General features: G+C 39.5%; 1 long non-coding RNA gene across 2 annotated transcripts in view; it reads left to right on the top strand.

The window, feature by feature from the left end:
- LOC112672407 (uncharacterized) overlaps positions 1 to 10895 on the top strand; it is a 39677-nt gene extending 28782 nt beyond the window's left edge. For both annotated transcript variants that reach the window (XR_003144267.3, XR_007406938.1), the window contains exons 5-6: positions 10389 to 10622; positions 10778 to 10895. This is a non-coding gene — a long non-coding RNA (uncharacterized LOC112672407). The remainder of the gene's footprint in view (positions 1 to 10388; positions 10623 to 10777) is intronic.
- Positions 10896 to 11827: the final 932 nt, after the last annotated feature.

The following is an 11827-nucleotide window of genomic DNA, read 5'->3' on the forward strand; positions in this document are numbered from 1 at the left end:
TGTACCTCCCTGCTGTTCATTCACTCTCCCTGCATCAGAGTATTCTAGGAACATATTTTGGTTCACTTTTTTATTCTGTCTTCCATAACTATTTAGACTTTACAGCTTTTTGCTGTTACCAAAAAATGCTTCTGTGAACATTCTTGTAAGTAAATTTGTATTCATGTGCTTAAGAGTTGCTCTAGAGCAGTGGTTCTCAGAGTGTTGTCCTGAATCACAACGTGTGCATCAGAATTTCCTCGAGAACTCATTAAGGGTTGATTGCCATCCCCACCCCCAGAGTTTCTGATTCAGTACATCTGTGATGGGGTCCAAATATTTGCATTGCTAACAAGATCTCAGGGGACACTGAGACTGCTAGTACAGGACCTCTGTAACTGTAAGTGTAACAAAAAACTTTAATGAAGTTTCAGATAACTTTCGGTCAATTTATTCCTAGATATCTTATACATTTAGTTGCTTTGTCAGTAGTGTCTTTTAAAAATAAGATTATATTTTTTCAAATGTTTGCTGCTAACATATAAAAACACAAGTGATTTTTGTATGACAGTCTTCTAAACTTTGCTCAATTTCAAAGTGGTAAAACCAGACTGTCTCCATATTTCGATATGGTAAGTATTGCAAGATGCTTGAGTAACATCTACAGAACTTTTAGAAAAAGATTTGGGTCACTTTGGTCAAGTCATCACTTAGATATAAAAGGAAAAGGAAGGATATCCTCAGATCACAAAGTTTCAAACTCTCTTTTCTGCAGCTTGCTAGAGGCCATACTCCATAATATTAGGTATGAGTTAGAATAAAAAACATATTGAATGGAGATACTACTGTAAGATGAATTTGAGGCTACCACTACATAAAAAGAAATGAGTAAATATGAGCTCAAGCAAGAAGGCTACTTCTGCTATCAGGTTCAAGTGACTAATATATATGTGTGTGTATATATATACATACTAGTGCACAAAATAGATACTCTGGAACCTTAGAGTTAAGAAACAAAGATGAGGATGGGGTACTTGGGATGCTCAGTTAGTTAAGTGTCTGACTCTTGATTTCAGCTCAGGTCATGATTTCAGGGTCTTGAGATCCTGAGGCTCGCCTGGGTCTGGCTTGCGCTCAGTGGGGAGCCTGCTTGAGAGTCTCTCTCTCCCTTTTCTTCTCCCTCTGCCCCTCCCACCTCCACCTCCTCCTGCTTTTGCTCTCTCGCCGAAAAGAAGAAGAAAAAGAAGAAGAAGAAGAAGAAGAAGAAGAAGAAGAAGAAGAAGAAGAAGAAGAAGAAAGTGGAATCCAGCATGCAAAACCTTGTGTCTTTCATGCAAGAAGTAAGGAGCCTATTGTTTGTAAGAGATACGCTTATAATTCTAGAAACTAGGAAATACAATTACCTTTAGCCAATTGAGTAGAAACGTAGGTTTACATTCAGCATGTTTTAAAGCATCAAAGGAGACAATATTGTACATGCAATAAAAGGTGTATAGAGAAGAGACAATAAAGAAGTATTAAAAAAGGGAGGGAACATCTATAGGTAATGATTACAATGAGTAGAGTTACAAAAATTGCCCATAGGCTCATATTGAATTTAAAACTTTAATAATATTTTACTTAGAATTTTTTAAACCAAAGCACTACAAACATGATTAGAAATAAAATGATGGTTACTTCATGCACAGAAAATCTACTGAAGAGAACAGTTTTACTTGGGAAAATGTTTCTGAAGATTTTGCTTTGTATGGCAGGCCACAGAAAGATATGTTTAAATCGACTGCAAAAAAAAAAAAAGTTTCTAAATCTCATTTATTTTATTTATCTATCAAATACTTATATCGTGCTTTTCATGGGCTAGCTATTATTCCAAGTGCTTTACAAAGAGGAACTCATTCTATTAGTCAGGATTCTGGCAGGAAACAGATGGCGCACTCAAATTGGATAAATCGAAGTGAATTGAACAAAAGGAATATTTACAAAGGTGTGAGAGGGATTTAGACAATGCAGTACAGGACTGTGCAACCCGCTGCACTGGCTCACAGCCGCAGGAAGCCTTTCCACCACGGGCCGGCCTGAAGGCACAAGCAGAGAGCCTGGTTAGAGGGACCCGAGAGTGCCCGTGGGTGGGTTGGACAACCATGGTGACTTGGCAGGGAGGAACAAGAACAAACACCCCGACCTCACTTTTGTCCTGCCTCCCATCATCCAAACAGAACAGAAAGCCAGAGGGGAAAGAGCTCAATGTTTCCACCTTTATGGGCCAGCCTCCCAAGGTACAGAAGCAGAATGAAGAAGGGTCCGAGGAGGATTGGGGAGGCAAAGAAAAGATACTCAGGATGTTCATAATAACCCTATGTAGTAGCTACTATTTTTTTTAAGATTTTATTTATTTATTTATTTGAGAGAGAGGGAGAGAGCAGAGTAAGAGAAAGAGAGAACACGAGCAGGGGGACACGCAGGGGGAGAAGCAGACTCCCCATTGAGGAGGGAACTCCAAGTGGGGCTCCATCCCAGGACACTGGGATCATGACCTGAGCCTCCTGGGATTGTGACCTGAGTTGAAGGCAGGTGCTTAACCCACTAAGCCACCTAGGTGCCCCTGTAGTAGCTACTATTGGTGCTTTTTTTTTTTTTTTTTTTTTAATAGCAACTGATGCACAGAAAGGTTAAATAACTTGCTCAAGATTGCACAGCTGATAAAGGATAGATTCAGGATTGTAATCCAGGCAGTCTGGCTCCATGGCATGAGGCCCATCTCTCTTATCATGATTATACTATAAGCTTATATATCTTATTATAGTCTTGCTCTATTTTTTTTATTTACCCTAATGCTGTCTGATATACTGGGATTTAAATGCATGAAAGAAAGACCATTGTAAGAGTCACTTCTGACTTCTTTCTACCACCTGTTAAAAGGCTGGGAGGCATTTTTACGTTATTGTAGACACTTAACTACCAAGACTCCCATTATGATTCATAGATCATTTTGAAAATTGAGCAATTTTCATGATAGGCATACTTCCCAGCAGCCTTTTAGTATACTTGGGAAGATTATAGCCAGAGGAAACACAGGAGGTGAAAATTTGGTCTCATTTATAAGTATTCAGTTGTAAATGTGGATTGTGGTTTCATTAAATTCGTATACTTGAAGTCTTTTTAATTTTCCAATAGAATTGTAAGAATCTGACAATTCTTAATAATCAAGATGTAAATCCTTTCTAGATTTTTTTGCCAAATAATTTCAAATATTAAAATAACAATCATGAGTTCAATATAAAATAAGCCTATTACAGCAAATAAACTAGAGAGAAAAACATGTTTTCATGCTGATTTCTGTCTTCAGCTTAATATTCTCTTGAATAAACTACCTACTAGAAGGTTCAGAATTGGGAGTAAGCACAAGGCTAAAATGACTGCCAAATCCAATACTGTTTTCCTAGAGGTTTTTGTGCCATTGATGCTTTTTTTTTAAATCCTCCCCCTCAACCTTTAACCCTCCATTATCTACCCTCCTGTTATCTTGTACAGCTTCCTTTTCTTCCACTTGTCTACCACACATCCACACCCCAGGTGCTCTAGCCATCTCCCTCCTCCCTGGAGCACCACCTTTTCATACCCCGTTTCTTTTCATTTTGCTCTTCCTTCTGTCTTGAATGACCTTCTCTGATACGTGGTAATTCCTGCTTTCCATTTGGGAGTTCAGATGCTACGGTCTGTGAGAGGGCTTTCCCAGCTCCCCTACAAAGAAATCCTCACTCCCTTCTATGAGCTTCTAGGATCTTGGGTTCCTATCTCTTCTGAAGCCCTCACTAAATCTTGTTAACTTTACTTGCTTGTATTCTCTTTGTGTCCACTGAACTGTGACTTTTAGAAGGCCAAGACTATAGATTGCTAAGAGTTTTCAAGAAGTTTTGAATGCTCAACTGCTACCGAACCAACTAAGAAGAATCAGTTCTATGACTCTTCCATTTCCCAAGGACCAGAAATCCCTTCAAAGTTTATTTAGGCTTTTTTCTGTGCCTGCCACCTACAAGAAGAGATTCAGAGGATACCCTGATAGCATGAAAAATCATATCTATCCTGCTCTGCATTTTAATAATACTAGGATCTAGGAGTTAAATATATGTGTGGTATAGTTCTTCAGGAGGTAGATTTAACACTTCTCATGAGAACCGAGATTCCCAAATTATTAATAGTTTCCTTAGTGCTCAGCTTCCTTATAATGATGCCCTCAGCGAATTCATTGAATTTTAAATATACTAAAAATTATATTCATGCTCAAAACATTAAAAATGTCCAAGTATTATTTCTAATTACCTTCCTCTGAATAAGTTTTTAAATTAGAATATGAGAAGAGCCCATATCATCACAAACCGGGAGGAAATTTTGGTTGAAAAAATACTCTTCCACACTCTGAGTGTTAGAACAAGCACATCTTTGTTTTAAATTTGTGTGAGAGAGTTGATCTTTTTAAAAAGAGTGAGTGAGCCTCTTCCTGGATCTCTTTTCGGGTCTCAGATGCCTTCATCCATAGGTGTTATTTCAAACTGCTCCAGTCTGAGCTTTCCATGGGGTCCACCCACCAACCCACTCCATTTCTCCAAATTATCGTTACCCACAATGCTTCCTTCAGTTTATACTGAAGCAATCATTTCTTTCCTTTTATCCCCTCTATCACTGACTCCTGACCGTTCCTCCTTCTGCTTTATCTGGGAGTGGAATAGAGTGAGGCCAAGTCCACAGGTCGCTTAGTTTCTGCATATGATAGAGCTGAAGGTGTAATAGAATGTAACAGCCATCCCTTTTCTCACCTCTCCCAAATGCACCATATTGGATATGAACTCTCAGGAATGTGTAACTTTAGTCCACCTGTGATGTAATTTGGTGAAGATCTTTCATTCAGACAGCCTTTTCATTTTTTCTCCCTGTGGCCAGACGAGTCCCCAGCATTACTTAGCAGCTGAGATATGATATATGAAAGTGTATTATAAACTATGAAGCATAGGACTAAGACATTGTCCTTACCAAAACTATGAGGAAGCAAGGACATGTGTAAATGTCTTTGAAACTAGAATTAGCTCATTGTAAAGAAAAGTGTTTCATCAAGAGAGCTCAATGTGCAATTTGAGGACTTAAAACACAGTAATATTTTTTCATGGTTTCCAGAACTACATTCTTCTTTCCTGAGAATCTGTGGCTTAAAAAGTGTTATCTAAATCCTCTACTTATGTTGGCTAATGAGTTGGAATGTATTGCTGAGTTATGAACTTGACTTTCTTTTTCCTCATCTGCCATATGGTATACATTTATTTTTAATATTAATGTGAATTAAAATTAATTTTGCTTAAGGAACTTGGAAGAATTTTATACCATCCCTTGAGGTAGCTGGAAATGCCCTGAAGTGGAACACGCTAGGACTAGGAGACACTAATCTAGATTGTTAATAGATCCTAGGTCAGGGGGCACCTGGGTGGTGCAGTTGAGTTAGCATCCGACTCTTGGTTTTGGCTCAGGTAGTGATCTCAGGGTCCTGAGATTGAACCCCACAAAGGGCTCCATGCTCAGTGGGGAGTCTACTTGAGGTTCTCTCTCCCTCTCCCTACCCCAATGCTAGCTCCCTTGCTCACTCTCTCTCTCTCAAATAAATAAATAAATAAATCCTTTAAAAAGAGAGAGAGAGAGAGAGATATCAGGTCAGGATTAATTGTGTGTTTTTGTGCTTTCTATTAGAAAATAGAGTGCTACCGGTGGTTGGGTTGCAGATAATAGTTAATCCCAATGTACTGAAACGAATGTTTTGTTCTTTAATACATCTCTGAAGTTAATTCTTTTGATGCAACCATGACTCATTTTCTTCTTATGGCTCATAGTCTTTATATGGATGTTAATAGTAAATGAATTATAGCTCTTTTGGTAGTTTTTTAAATTACAGGAAAAATCTACCTCGTGGTTTACTCAAATGAACAGTTCTAATATTTTAAAGAAGTAATTTACAACTAATAATTTACAACAAGATAGGTTCTGCTGTTAAAGAAAAAAGCATAAGATGAATGATAAGTGCTTGAAGCTTTCCTTTGTTCTTAGCATGTTGGCAATTCCTGTCATTAATAACAATATTTGGCTTTAATGTGGCAAATTTCATTTGAGGTGTTTAAAGGACTTTAGAAACTTTTTTGTTGTTGTTGTTATTCTGCACAGTATTCCAGAGCCATGGGTGCTCCACCTCAGAAGAAGAAACGGAGTTTTATTAGGAGTTAAAAGAAGTTTTAGGACCTAAAATCAGTCAGCAAGCCTTTTGGACGGGAAATAAAGATTGTATCAAATTCCAATGGATTCTTCTTTACCAGCTCTCAGGAACATACTTCTCTTTGAGCCTAGAGGTGAAAAAAGCAAAGATGACCCTTTCTTTACTGCTCAGGAATGAGATGAATTATTCTACCATATGCAAACCCTCAAAATCCTTCTGTCTATGAGTCTAGGGTAGGTCAACCTATGAACTATGAATTGGAAATTGTTGCTCAATGAGTCATATTCTCAAGGTGATCTTTCTCCCCCCCCCCCCCCCCCCCCCACTGATAACTTGTGTTCTCTAAGCTACAATTTTCTTCAGAAAACTGTGAGCCATCACTTCTGCTTGAATGAGAGCCTCTTGAAGGCTGGAGTTTTATTTTTTCATCTTTATATTCTCAAGACCTAGAACCTGGCATAGAGTAATTCTCTTTCTCTCTCTCTGATACACCTGCACACACATGCGCGCGTACACACACACACACACACACACTGGTTACCAACTGAACCAAATGAATCAATGTCAGTAAGTCATAGAGAAACATAACCCCTTCAGCCCTATAAATAACATTTAGTATGCAAAGTGCAGCAATAGACTGAATCAGGGCTAGTTACTTCTGTTTCTTCCTAATGGCTAATGAATGATCCTGCTGATCATCTCAGACAGCCTAATTCTTTCTCTTACTTTGGAACTCATTCCAATTTTCTTGTACATCTACCTGTTTGAACCTTAGCATAAAAGTGGTCCCTGTGATTTATTTTTTTTTAATTTTTTTAATTTATTTATTTATGATAGGCACACAGTGAGAGAGAGAGAGGCAGAGACACAGGCAGAGGGAGAAGCAGGCTCCATGCACCGGGAGCCCGATGTGGGATTCGATCCCGGGTCTCCAGGATCGCGCCCTGGGCCAAAGGCAGGCGCCAAACCGCTGCGCCACCCAGGGATCCCGGTCCCTGTGATTTAAGGTGCAGTCCCAGTGAGCATGTACTCTAGAGTCTTTACATTGGATTTGACAAAGATGACTGATACGTTTCTCAGTTTCCTTAAATAGTCAACAGATCCAGCAGTTCTGTGGCTTTCCTACAGCCTTGGCAGGCACTGACAAAATGCTCTAGGACAGGACCTAGTCTTCTTTCTTCCTTTGTAGCTAGAGTTGATCTTGTTGTTAGTAACAGCTTTGGAAAACATCCGGAATATTGAAGGCAAAGGGTACATGTGGTAATGAAATGGAGAGTAGGTTGCTAAAGTCAGATGTTCCCAGATTATACTGTACTTTGAAGGCGTTGAGCTGGCCAAACAAAACAAAAAGAATCCTGCCTCTGCTCTTGCCTGTGTAATTTATTCCTGTTTAGTTAACAGAAACATTGCTCTTCCAAATTTCCTGGTTAATCTTCAATTTTGTAATTACATTAGTAATTAGTATAAATTACCATAATTAATGGAGAATTAATTAACAAAGCTGAGAATTCTTTATTCAAGAATTTTAAATATTGGGGCACCTGGATGGCTTAGTCGGCTAAGTGTCCAACTCTTGATTTTTGGCTCAAGTCATGATCTTAGGATCATGAGATGGAGTCTATTTAAGATTGTCTCTCTCCTTCTCTCTATAAAAAAAAGAATTTTAAGTACTATAGTGTTCTACATAAATAAGCTAACGATGATGATCAGACCTGAAGTATTGCAAATCATAGAAACCATTTATCCTTGGATACCAAGGATATAATTTTATCTTTTATTCCTACAAGGAGAAACAAAAAAGAGGTTAATCCCAAACATTATTTTGTCATTCTAATCTATACTGTTTTCTTAGATGACAGGACGATTACCAGTGATTAGAATCATAGTTAAAAATATTCCTATTAAAAATACATAGAAATCATAACTATTGTCTTATGTGCCTCAAGAAAATGAGATTAAAGGTGGCTCTTCTTTACTAGGATATAATTCCGTGTCATAACTCTATATCCGGGACATAACTCACGTGATTAGATTCAGGGTGTAATAGGAATGCAAGATATGAATCCCATTAATGACAACACAGTGAACAATTTGATCTCACTTATTTAGGCTCCGAGTATGCCCCAAATAGAACATAATTTGTTTAGTATTTCTAAATTTTCTTCAGTTTGGCTATAAAAAACCATAGTTTATTAATGGGATTCCTATCTAAAGAGATACCCTCATATGTATTAGCACAGTCTAAAATTGCATCAAGCTACCTTGAAACCTATGCTAAAGATCCACTAGTGCTCTCTCTCTCTCTCTCTCTCTCTCTCTCTCCACTTGGAAAAGTGGAAGGGATAGTGGAGGTGCTGAATGCTGAAACTGGCTAGAGAAATGAGGAGTCCCTTCCTCATTCATCCAAGAAAGATATGTTACATCCCAGAGAACAATGTTAAGACAGAAATGACTCAGAGAGGATTATAGGGAAAAAAAACGAGACCAATGAGAGCCTTGTCATCCATCACAAAAGACCCCTCAGCTATGCTAAGAGAACAAGGATGTGAGGGGAAGTTCTAATTGGTCCTCCTCCAGCCTCCCCTACTCATTCTTTAAATATATGAATAAGTTGGAGGCCTTAAAATCTGGGTAAGTTGGAGATCCCTGGGTGGCTCAGCGGTTTAGCACCTGCATTCAGCCCAGGGAGTGATCCTGGAGTCCTAGGAACGAGTCCCGCATTGGGCTCCCTGCATGGAGCCTGCTTTTCCCTCTGCCTGTGTCTCTGCCTCTTTTTTCCTCTCTGTGTCTCTCATGAATAAACAAATAAAATCTTTAAAGAAAAATCTGGATAAGTTAAATCGAGCAATACCAGAATACACCAGGCTCCTAGGTCCTCTAGATCCACACAAAAGCCACACAAGTGCCAAGTCCTAGGAACCAGAAGCTTTAGATCTTGTTTTCCAGTATGTCGACCAGAATGGAGGGTGATAGGGGAGAGTCAAGACAGGATGACAATTCAGGGTTGTTACAGTTGTTTCTGATGAGGCTGGTAGCTTGGGCTTGGAAATGGGCTTTAGACCCTAGCTTTACCCCATACTAAGTAACTTAACCTCTGTTTCAGTTTTATCATCAATAAAGTGAGGTAATAACAGTACCTCACTCAGAGTTATTCTCAGAATACAAATAACAATAGCCAACATTAACCAAACATTTACTGTGTGTCTGGCATTGTGCTAATCTCCTGACGTTTGTTATCTGTCTTCTTCCTGTTATTACTCTCATAGACGAGGAAACTAAAGCTTGGAAAGATTGATTACCTCACCCAGACATTCACCTAAAAGATGGCAAGTCCTCAAGGGAAAAATAATCCATGTAGTATGTGACACAGTGCAGGCATTGCTAACTAGTCAAGAAATGACAACCATTATTATGCCCATGCATCTATCTAAAAGTGTTAGGACATCAAATACTCTGGAGAGTAGAGGGAAGTGTGAACCTGCCATTGTCTTTGGGGCTGGATAGCTAGCAACCCCAGCTGTGGGTAAGACAACACTAGCATTTTGCCCTGGGCTGTGAGATCAGTCCACATGCCTTCTTTAGCACAGATCTCAGGTTTCTGCCTTTTGTTCTAATAAATAAAGAACCAGACTGAGATGGAGGAACATTGTGTTCTAGCCCCATGGTTGAGTGCACCTTGATGGCAAACCCAAGCCTAGGTACGTTAGCCATATGACATACTGGAAGATCAGTGCATGTTGCTACCGGATTCACTTTTTTTCAGGGTTGGCTATCACCCTTTGCTTCAGGACACCCAGGTGGGTACAGGACCTGACAGAGCTGTTCCAGTTCTCCCCCACCACCCCAGCTAGTACAGACACAAAAGGAAAAACCAAGAATATCGACCTCCTTTTGAAATTCTCTTGATTTCTTAGATGGAGATGAACAAGCCATTCAGCAGAAACAGCCGGTAGAAAAAAAGAGATCACTTTCATAAATTGAAATTATTTTAAACAAATATAGTATAGAAGGCTACATTTCCCAGGATGTTATTTTTGCCATCATTTCTTGCTCAGTGGCCGGCCCCCAGAAATGCAAACAGACAAGGCATTCTTGTGAAGATGGGTTGTCTCATATCTTCAACAAAATTACTAAAACCCTTCTCTGAATGATTCCATAGGTGAGCCTTTCATCAATGACAAAGGAAATTTAGGACACCAAGAGGATGATATTTTCTTATAGAATCTAGCAAGACGATGTGTAAGGATTTCAGATGCGTAGCTCCTATTAAAGTTAACAAGAGTTGTACTGTTAAAACCTCCTCATGACACTTTGCATTATATCCTGAGAAGTCTGAAGAAGGTGCCAAAGGATCATCAAAATACCAGCCTCGCTTTGATAAACTTGTCACCAGGTAAAATAAAATACATGTATGTTTGCTTCTTTTTCTCTGAAATATAAAGTAATTATGACTATATAAAAACCTTTTACCATAACTAATTAACTAGAAGCTCCTCATAAACTATGTGTCGACAGCACCGTATGTCTAATTATCTTTTTTCGCTTCAGAATTGTGATGTTGAATAATGAAGAAAACATTACCTGATGAAGTCTTTTATTTTATGATGATATCTCTGGAGACAGAGGAGACACAAAGGCTTAAATGCCAGCTTCAATTACATCTTGGCCTTGGCAAGCTTTCAGCTGGTTTTGATTTGCATGGAAACCACATTATTTTAAAAATCTTATAGAAAGGGGGTGGAGGGGAGAGGAAGAAGGAAAGGAAGGAAGGAAGGAAGGAAGGAAGGAAGGAAGGAAGGAAGGAAGGAAGGAAGGAAAGAAGGAAAGGGAAGGGAAAGGAAAGGGAAGGGAGGGGAGGGGAGGGAGAAAGGGGAGGGGAGGAGGGGGATGTGGAAAGGGAGGGGGTAAGGGAGGGAAGAGTAGGGATGAGAAAAGGAAGAGGAGGGCAGGGTGGGGATGAGGAAGGGAGGGAGGGAGAGGGGAGAGGACTATAATAATTATAAAATGGTCTCTATAGTTATTCAAGCACTCTCAATCCTAAGCCTGAGAAACCTTCTTCATACATAGACAGTCAGGCCATAGCTGTTTACTTCCAGCCTATTCTGTTGGGCATTGGGTTTTGCCAATTCCATTAAAATGTCTCTTCTCTCCCTTCTCCATAATGAACCACTCTAATTCAAACCAGACAGGCATGAACGTAAATGACAGAAACAGGAAGGTGGGCATTTTTTTTTGGCATGTGTATAATTTTTCTTTTAACTTTTGAAAGCGATGGCTCAAATCCATCCCTGCAGGCACTTATGTGTAGGACCAGACATGCTAGAGAGGGCATTTGCGCTCCTTGCATAGTCCCAAGCCTGTGCTCACCTTCCAAATATTTCTACATTTCTGTCAGAGCTCAGGAGTATGTTTCAAGCCAAGGGTTGGCTATGAAGCAGAGCTTTCCTTGCACATGAGGCCAACCCTGTCTTTGGATACTCCATGCACAGACTCCATGCAAAGTCCATTAACCTCTAGGAGATCTGCCAGAGGGGAATTTGAGGAGCATTGAGCTACCATTGGGGTTCCCCACAGGCCTGATCTCTTGTCCCAGCGGTC

This window comes from Canis lupus, chromosome 28 (assembly GCF_003254725.2).
Source record: "Canis lupus dingo isolate Sandy chromosome 28, ASM325472v2, whole genome shotgun sequence".
Classification (NCBI taxonomy): Eukaryota; Metazoa; Chordata; class Mammalia; order Carnivora; family Canidae; genus Canis; species Canis lupus.